This window comes from Triticum dicoccoides, chromosome 6A, assembly GCF_002162155.2.
Source record: "Triticum dicoccoides isolate Atlit2015 ecotype Zavitan chromosome 6A, WEW_v2.0, whole genome shotgun sequence".
NCBI lineage: Eukaryota > Viridiplantae > Streptophyta > Magnoliopsida > Poales > Poaceae > Triticum > Triticum dicoccoides.
The window spans coordinates 342,964,355-342,973,499 of NC_041390.1; positions in this window are offsets into that span (position 1 = coordinate 342,964,355).

The following is a 9,145-nucleotide window of genomic DNA, read 5'->3' on the forward strand; positions in this document are numbered from 1 at the left end:
CGTGCGCCGGCGACCACCTGCGCCCGTTCGGGCTGGTGCCCGCGCCAGCGCCCTGCGCCCGCTGCCCGCACGCCCGTTCGGGCCACGCCCTATTGGCCCCTGGGGCCTATGACAGATGGGCCCCATGCCCATAACGTTAAAAAAAGGAATTAAAGATAAAAATAATAAATAAAAAAATGATTTAATAAAATTAATTATTAATTAATTAATTATCTAATGAATTAATTAAATTAATTAATCCGGTTTAATTAATTTAATTAACTAGTTAGGTTAATTAAATAGTAATTAAATTAACTAATCTGTAATTAACCTAAACAGAGAATGACAGGTGGGTCCCACCAGACCCACATGTCAGGTTGACCAAGTCAACTCTGTTGACTGCTGACGTCAGCATGACACCATGCTGACGTCATAAATCCATTTTTCGAATTAATTAAATTCCAGAAATTAATAAAATCTTTAGAAAATCATATCTTTTAATCCGTAACTCGGATTAAAATATTTTCAACATGAAAGTTGCTCAGAACGACAAGACGAATCCGGATACGCAGTCCGTTCGTCCGCCACACACCCCTAACCTATCGAACTCGCAACTTTCCCCCTCCGGCTCCTCTGTCCAAAAACACGAAACACCGGGGATATTTTCCCGGATGTTTCCCCCCTTAACTGGTACCACCTCATACCACGCTAGGGCACGCCTAGCATCGTTACTTGTCTTGTCATGCATCGATATGCATCTGTTTACATGGTATTCATTGTTTCTTCCCCCTCTTCTCTCCGGTAGACTATGAGACCGACACTGCTGCTGCCCAGTTCGACTACGGAGTTGACGACCCCTCTCTCTTGCCAGAGCAACCAGGCAAGCCCCCCCCTTGATCACCAGATATCGCCTATTCTTCTCTATACTGCTTGCATTAGAGTAGTATAGCATGTTACTGTTCGGTTACTCCTATTCTGTTGCATAGCCTGTCATTGTTGCTACAGTCATTGATACCTTACCCGCAATCCTAAATGCTTAGTATAGGATGCTAGTTTATCATCATTGGCCCTACATTCTTGTCAGTCTGCCTTGCTATACTATCGGGCCGTGATCACTTGGGAGGTGATCACGGGTATATGCTATACATATATACTATACAGATGGTGACTAAAGTCGGGTCAGCTCAAAGAGTACCCACGAGTGATTCACGGATTGGGGGCTGAAAGGACCTTTGTCTCGACGGCCCTCTGTGTGGATCTTTGTGGCGGAGCGACAGGGCAGGTTGAGACCACCTAGGAGACAGGTGGGCTTGGCCCTGTTCGGCGTTCGCGGATATTTAACACGCTTAACGAGATCTTGGTATTTGATATGAGTTGGCTACGAGCCTATACGCACTAACCATCTACGCGGGAGTAGTTATGGGTATCCCGACGTCGTGGTATCAGCCGAAGCTCTTCGTGACGTCAGCGACTGAGCGGCGCGCGCCGGATTGGAACGTAAGCCTGCTCTTGTATTAAGGGGGCTAGTTCTGCTTCCGGCCGCCCACGCAACATGCAGGTGTGATAAGGGCGATGGGCCCAGACCCCTGTGCGCTTAGGTTTAGACCGGCGTGCTGACCTCTCTGTTGTGTCTAGGTGGGGCTGCGACGTATTGATCTTCCAATGCCGGGCATGACCCAGGAAAGTGCGTCCGGCCAAATGGGATCGAGCGTGTTGGGTAAGTTGGTGCACCCCTGCAGGGAAGTTAATCTATTCGAATAGACGTGATCTTCGGTAACAGGACGACTTGGAGTTGTACCTTGACCTTATGACAACTAGAACCGGATACTTAATAAAACACACCCTTCCAAGTTCCACAGACAACCCGGTGATCGCTTTTCCACAGGGCGACGAGGGGAGGATCGCCGGATAGGATTATGCTATGCGATGCTACTGGAGATGCTACTTGGAGTTGCTACTTGGAGTTGCTACTTGGAGATGCTACTTGGAGGACTTCAATCTACTCTCTTCTACATGCTGCAAGACGGGGGCTGCCAGAAGCGTAGTCTTCGATAGGACTAGCTATCCCCCTCTTATTCTGGCATTCTGCAGTTCAGTCCACCGATATGGCCTCCTTACACATATACCCATGCATATGTAGTGTAGTTCCTTGCTTGCGAGTACTTTGGATGAGTACTCATGGTTGCTTTCTCCCCCTTTTTTCCCCTTTCATTTCTTTCTGGTTGTTGCAACCAGATGCTGGAGTCCAGGAGCCAGACGCCGCCGTCGAAGACGACTACTACACTGGAGGTGCCTACTACTACGTGCAGGCCGCTGACGACGACCAAGAGTAGTTAGGAGGATCCCAGGCAGGAGGCCTGCGCCTCTTTCGATCTGTATCCCAGTTTGTGCTAGCCTTCTTAAGGCAAACTTGTTTAACTTATGTCTGTACTCAGATATTGTTGCTTCCGCTGACTCGTCTATGATCGAGCACTTGTATTCGAGCCCTCGAGGCCCCTGGCTTGTATTATGATGCTTGTATGACTTATTTTATTTGTAGAGTTGTGTTGTGATATCTTCTCGTGAGTCCTTGATCTTGATCGTACACATTTGCGTGTATGATTAGTGTACGCTTGAATCGGGGGCGTCACATTTTCGGTCTCCGGAAACAGATGCCGGGCCCTCTCTCTCTCTCTCTTCTCCCCCTCGCAGTCTCGCCACAGCCCACTAGTCCATCCTCCTTCCCCCCTTCGATTCCGGACTTGTCCGATGTGACCGCACGGTCCGAAGCCCTCTCTGCTCAGTGCAACAAACCCCTCACGTGCGCATCCGAAATTGTCCCGGACCCGACCCAGGCAGTCGTCACCGTTGGATCCGGATCATCCCCAAACGTCTACAAAACGTCTCCGTTTTCTTATTTGGGCTCCCTAACCTTTTATCCGGGTCCGTCCGATTAAAATCTAAGGGTTCAGATGCCCCTATCACAAATCTACTTGTTTTATATAAGACCACCACCTACCGATTCAACCTAACCCTAAAATCTAGGAGCCTTGTTGTCAGGACCCCGACTCAATGCCACATCGATCTAGCATGTAACACCTCATATCACTTTGCGGCCTCACGCACGGTATTCCCACGGGTGTCGCCTTACCTTTGCCCGGGACCGTTTGCGCCTTTTGGCACACGTATATGACAGTGTCGCTAGCATCCATATGATAAGGAGCCCGGGCTGACATGGCTAGTCGTAAACCCAAAGTGGCACCGACTTACAGGGACAGGCATCCATGACCCAGCATCGAACGTGTCGGTCATCAGCGAGTGAATCCAGGCTGTAGCACTGGGCTAGCAGGACTCCGGTGAACCGGGCTGTAGCGGGCTAACAGGACTCCGGTATTCATCGCGTGACATTTCCCCGAAGGGACAGACACAGGAACGAAGAAGGACACATGCCGGCCAGCCTAAGTGTTCCGGAGCAGTAGCAAGCTACCATGGCTCGGTGGAAACACTAGGAGACATTTCCCGGTAAGAGAGGCTACTAAAGATAACAACTAGATAGTCAGATCCCACACATACCAAGCATTTCAATAACATACACACAATATGCTCGATATGTGCAATACAACATGGCATCACAAAATGACTCTACGACTCAAGTAGTTTATTCAATAGGCTCCGAGGAGCGAGACATTACAAACATGGGTCTCATGACCCAACAATCAGAGCATACAAGTCAAAGCACAAGCGGAAGCTATCATGTCTAAGTACAGACATCTATAAATGAAAAAGGCTGAGAAGCCTGACTATCGATCAGATCCTGCCGAGGGCACAAGATCGTAGCTGAGGTAACAAGCTAAACGTCGAAGTCCACGTGGAACTACTAGTGAGACTGAAGTCTCTCTGCAAAAACATAAAATAGGCAAACGTGAGTACAAATGTACCCAGCAAGACTTACATCAGAACTAACTACATATGCATCATTTTCAACAAGGGGATGGTGGGGTTTAACTGCAGCAAGCCAGCTTTGACTCGGTGGCTAACCTGAACTACGACTGCAAGTAACTCTTTTGAGGTGGCGCACACGAGTCCACATATTCACCATATCAATACACCACTATGGATCCGCTCCCGTCTCCCTACGAGAACGCCATCCATAGCACTCACGCTTATCTTGCGTATTTTAGAGTATCCACTTTCACTTGTCTATGACCTGATATAAGCAACCCAGAAGTCCTTCACCGCGGACACGGCTATTCGAATAGATGATGTTAACCCTGCAGGGGTGTACTTCTTCATACATGTTTCCACCACTTAGCGTCTGCACACGACATGTGCTCGGCAGACTTCAAGCGAAAGCCGACGTGGGTGTAGACCACGACCTACCTAAACACTCAAGTCTCTAGTCCAGGTTTATCGCCTATTCGGGTTCCATCCATGAGGAGATCCGGCCGGAGTTTCGCTCACAGCCCCAAACGATGTGAACAGGGTTCCGTGACACCAAACGGGCGCCCGGTTTACCCGGCCACGTGCCTACCGCATCACAGCCCACCCCTACGGTCAGTGCTGTCCACGGCCTCCAGCATACTACAAACACCAGAAACTACTTGCAACTCCTGGACAGAGGACAAGGGTGAATAAGAAGTCGAGCGGGGTCATATTTCAGGGCCCAATGTATGGTAGTAGCTGAATCATGGATCACAAACACAGAACTCAGTTCCTGAGGACGGCTTCAATGAGACAACCCACCATGTACTCCTACATGGCCTCTCACCGACACCTTTTACCAAATCGTGTTCACACACTTAGCTCACACATAGTAGGACATGTTCACACACCTCTGATTCATCCCCGATGAATCAGACCTGACTCAACTCTAAGCAGTAGCAGGCATGACAAACAAACATGAATGAGTAGGCACATCAGGGCTCAAACAACTCCTACTCATGCTAGTGGGTTTCATCTATTTACTGTGGCAATGACAGGTCATGCAAAGGATAAAGGGGTTCAGCTACCGCAGCAAGTAACAGATGAATCGGTGTTGTCCTAATGCAGTAAAAGAGAGCAGGAGCGAGAGAGTGGGATTTTATCGGAATGAACAAGGGGGTTTTGCTTGCCTGGCACTTCTGAAGATAACATTGAGTCTTCATCAGTGTCAACGATCACATCATCGGTATCACGTCTATCGAGAGGGGACAAATACCGGCAACACAGAAAGGAACACAATCAATGCAATGCACAATATGATGCATGCTCATGACATGGCAATATGAATGTGTTTTGAGCTAATGCAACTAGCAACAGATTAAATGAAGTTGGTTTGAATATAAAATTCAAATTCAAACTCCATATGTGATTAAATAAATGCCCTTTAATTGATTTGTGCTAAACAGCACCTATAAGTTGTTCTAACATGCATGAAAATGGTACAGATGGATTCCTTGAATTTTTCTGATAATTTTTCATATATAAATTATTTAATTTGGAGTTACGGTTAATTTTCTATGATTTATTGAAGTTTTAGCTATTTTCTGGAAATAATAAATCATTTTTGATTTATTCTAATTCCATAAACAAATACTGCGTCAGCATGACGTATTAGTGACGTCAGCAGGTCAACGTGGCTGGTCCAGGTCAAACCTGACGGCTGGGACCCGCACGTCAGTGTAACAGGTAGGGACAGAGGCTGACTGATGGGTCCGGTCAAAGCTGACATGGCAAAGTCAACGTGACAGGCAGGGCCCTCTGAGATTAGTGCTAATTTTAACGGAGAGGTTAAACTAATTAATTAGGCACGGGGGCCCACTTGGCAGTGGCTCTAGTGGGTGATTAGCGAGGTGTTTACGCCCTAATTAAGTGGCCACGTCGGCGAGTGACGCCGGCGACCACGGCGACGGCGAGACATCGCCGGAGTTGCTCGGGACGGCGCTACGGCCCGCGGCTGGTCGCGCTGAGGGCACCAAAAGGAAGCCCGTGCTCCCGCGCATCTAGGGGGACCCACGAGAGGGCGTGGGTTGGCCGGAGTTGAGCGCGGCATCGACCCCGGCGGCGGCCGGAGCTTGGGGGTTCGCGGGACCGGCGCTGCGGTGTGCAAACAAGACGGTGGTCGCGCTAGTTTTTACTCTACGGGACGCAACGAGTGCAACGGACGCAGGCGTGCGACCAAAAGGTCACCGGAGCTTCACCGGCGACGAGCCCGTGCGGCGGAGCGTCTCGGCTCCGGTGGAGGGACCGGCTAGGGGGCGAATTAGGCAACGAGGCATGGGGGAAACGATGCAGCGGCTCACCGCGGTTCTTCTGGTGCTGCTGGCGAGGCAGGGGAGGCACGGGGTCCGGCGAATCGACGGCGGGGATCACCGGCACCCGAGGTCGGAAACGGCGGCGTTGGAGATGCAGCAGAGCTTCTGGCGCCGCGTGACTCGATGGAGAGGACGACGACGTCGTGGCGGAGCTCGGAAGCGCGTCGGAGAGGAGAGGGGGTGGCTGTGGTCATGGCTACGGCGAGCGGCGCTCTCAGGTGCGTTCGGTGACGAGAGGGAGGGAGAGCAGAGGAGGAGGAGGGGGTCCAGAGAGAGAGAGGCGGTCGAGGGGGTCGAGGGCGTCTCCGTGGCGTCGCGAGGGAGTCGGGGAGGCTGCCACGGCGAAGCAGGAGGTGGAGGCCTCCGCGTGCGCGCGTGCGTGCGGTGTCTGTCCTCCTGGCAAAGGAGGAAGATGACAAGGGGGGGAAGGAGGTGGGCTGGGCTGGCCAGGTGGGGGAGCTGGGCCGGCTGGGCTGGACAGGTAAGGCCAGGTACTTCCTTCTCTCTCTCTCTTTTATTTCTATTTCAGTTCTGTTTTCTTTTATTTAATTCTTTTGCCACTGTTTTGAATTAAAAATAATAATTCAAACAATGCCAAAGCTCCTCTGAATATTTTATATTGCTAGATGGACTTTTCCAAAAGCTTATAAAATATTTCAGGGGTATTTGAAATTATATTCTAATTATATGAATATAATTCAAATTCAAATAGCTAATGATTTAAATTCAAAGTCCCAAAAATAAATCCTTAAAAATGTTCAATATTTTGGTTGGGACCAGAACCCTTACCAAAAATTATCAAACATTTAAGAAGAGCCTTTTGGAGCAATGAATAAGATTTCTAGGGTTTTTGCCCCTCTTTTATTTAGGGTTTTGAGGCTTCCAATATTCCTCAATTCAAGTTTCAAAAATATAGACATGATGCACACATGAAGCTAACCTAGAGCAATGCCTGAAGCTAGGGATGTGACAACTCACCCCCACTAAACAAGAATCTCGTCTCGAGATTCAAGCGTAGGGTAAGGTGAAGGGGAAACGTAACTAGTATAATCTTCACGATCCAGGGTGCACTTCATAGAAACGTTGATTCATTCACCATCATTGTCTTGATGTCTTGCTCTGAGAAATCCTGCCAACATGACATGGAGGGAAGAAGGAGACTCTAGAAGGGTCGATCTCCTCGATGATCGAACAACTCACGGAATGAGACATAGGACCATCTCTCGAGTTGAGACATGAGATACACATCAAGAGGGGTGGAAAGAAACGGATGACGAAGGTTCACTAGGTAGACAACAATTCCACATTTAAGAAGGTGGTAAAATATTGTCCACGTAGCGAGGAGTTTAGTTGCCATGAAACCACGACGAAACATCCTGGAGGAGGGTGATTCGTAGATTATTTCCTTAAGTGGCAAAAAGGATTACCTTTGATTCAGAGATCATTGAAAACTCTTCATACCAGCCTAAGGCAATTCACAACGATCGTTTGGAGGGGGTCGGTAGAATGGCATACTCGGACTTGGATGATGTGGATTACCTTGTTGAAGACAACGTAATGGATGAGTTTGCTTATCACCGGAAATGGAAGAGACCCATGGTAGAATGGCACATTGGCGGTGCAAGCTGGGAACAAAATGCAAATGCTGGGAATGATTCTGGTAACTGGGGAAGAACCCAACAATAGAGAGTGAATTCACTGTTGGAGTGGTTATAGCATAACCGAGGAAATCTGGGGCAATCCCAGCTAGTGCCGATGATAAGACGTAGCGCTTGTGCGTGCTCTCAAGAACTTGAGCATTTCCACAATCATCAAGATTCCACCAATATCCGTGTCAAGGATTCTGGCAACACAACTTGCTACCATAATAAATGGTGATGGAGGATGCAGATGCAAAGGAAGATAACACCTTCTCAGATTTCACCCTTGACGGGGCCAAGGAAATAAAATCTGGATGATCGACCGAGAGACATTTAGCACTCCGCTTCTAATGTTCTCCTTGATGTGCTAGCGTATCCCATTCATTGAAATGGTTTGGTATCTAGAACATCAAGTAAAGGTCGGACTTCGGGAACACAAAAATCCATAGGGGCAACTAGGGAGTAAATCCTACGAAATCCCTATGGGGAGGTGGCCAACTTCCTCAATCAAGATATTATAATAACAGGTCTTCCGGCTGGGTGTGTTGGCCACGACATCCACTTTACCGGTTTTCGAGGGACCAATATTATAACTCTTGGGAAATATTCCAACCATCATATCTGCCTGAGATTCAGATCTGGTTGGTGTCAGGATATTCCAGACTCATCGAGTCTAGGAAGAAAAACGGAAGTTTGCAACACAAATCGACGAGATGACGTTGCGGGATTCTCGGGAGATGAACTACGATAGCAAGCTCCAAAACATGAGCTGGTTCTGCTACAAACATGTGAACACGTTGTCCAAGACAAGCATGACCACAAAGTAGTCTTATAATAAAACACTACCGAGTTCAGGAGGGGGAACCATCAACGAGGGTATCGAAGTCCTTACATAAGTCCGGATTAGCTCTTATGAAGAAACTCCTTCTCCTTGAACAAATCAATCAGTGGCTTGGTGTGCTAGGGATACATATAGATTGAAGGTTGCAAGTCTTCAAACCACAGCATTCTTCGCACGTGTGCATGACTGATTTGGAATGATTCCAAAGAAAGCAACATTGACTTTCTCGAGTCCACGGCGGTAACTTGCATCAAATGCACATGAACTAGAGGAAGCACTTCTTACATCCGAACATATGCTTCATGAGCTAGCATGAACAAATGCTTTCAAAAGTTTCCAACACTAGCTTAATGTTCAGCAAAATTATGGGGAAGACAAGGATGTTGTCAATGGGCACAACAACAATTCATCTG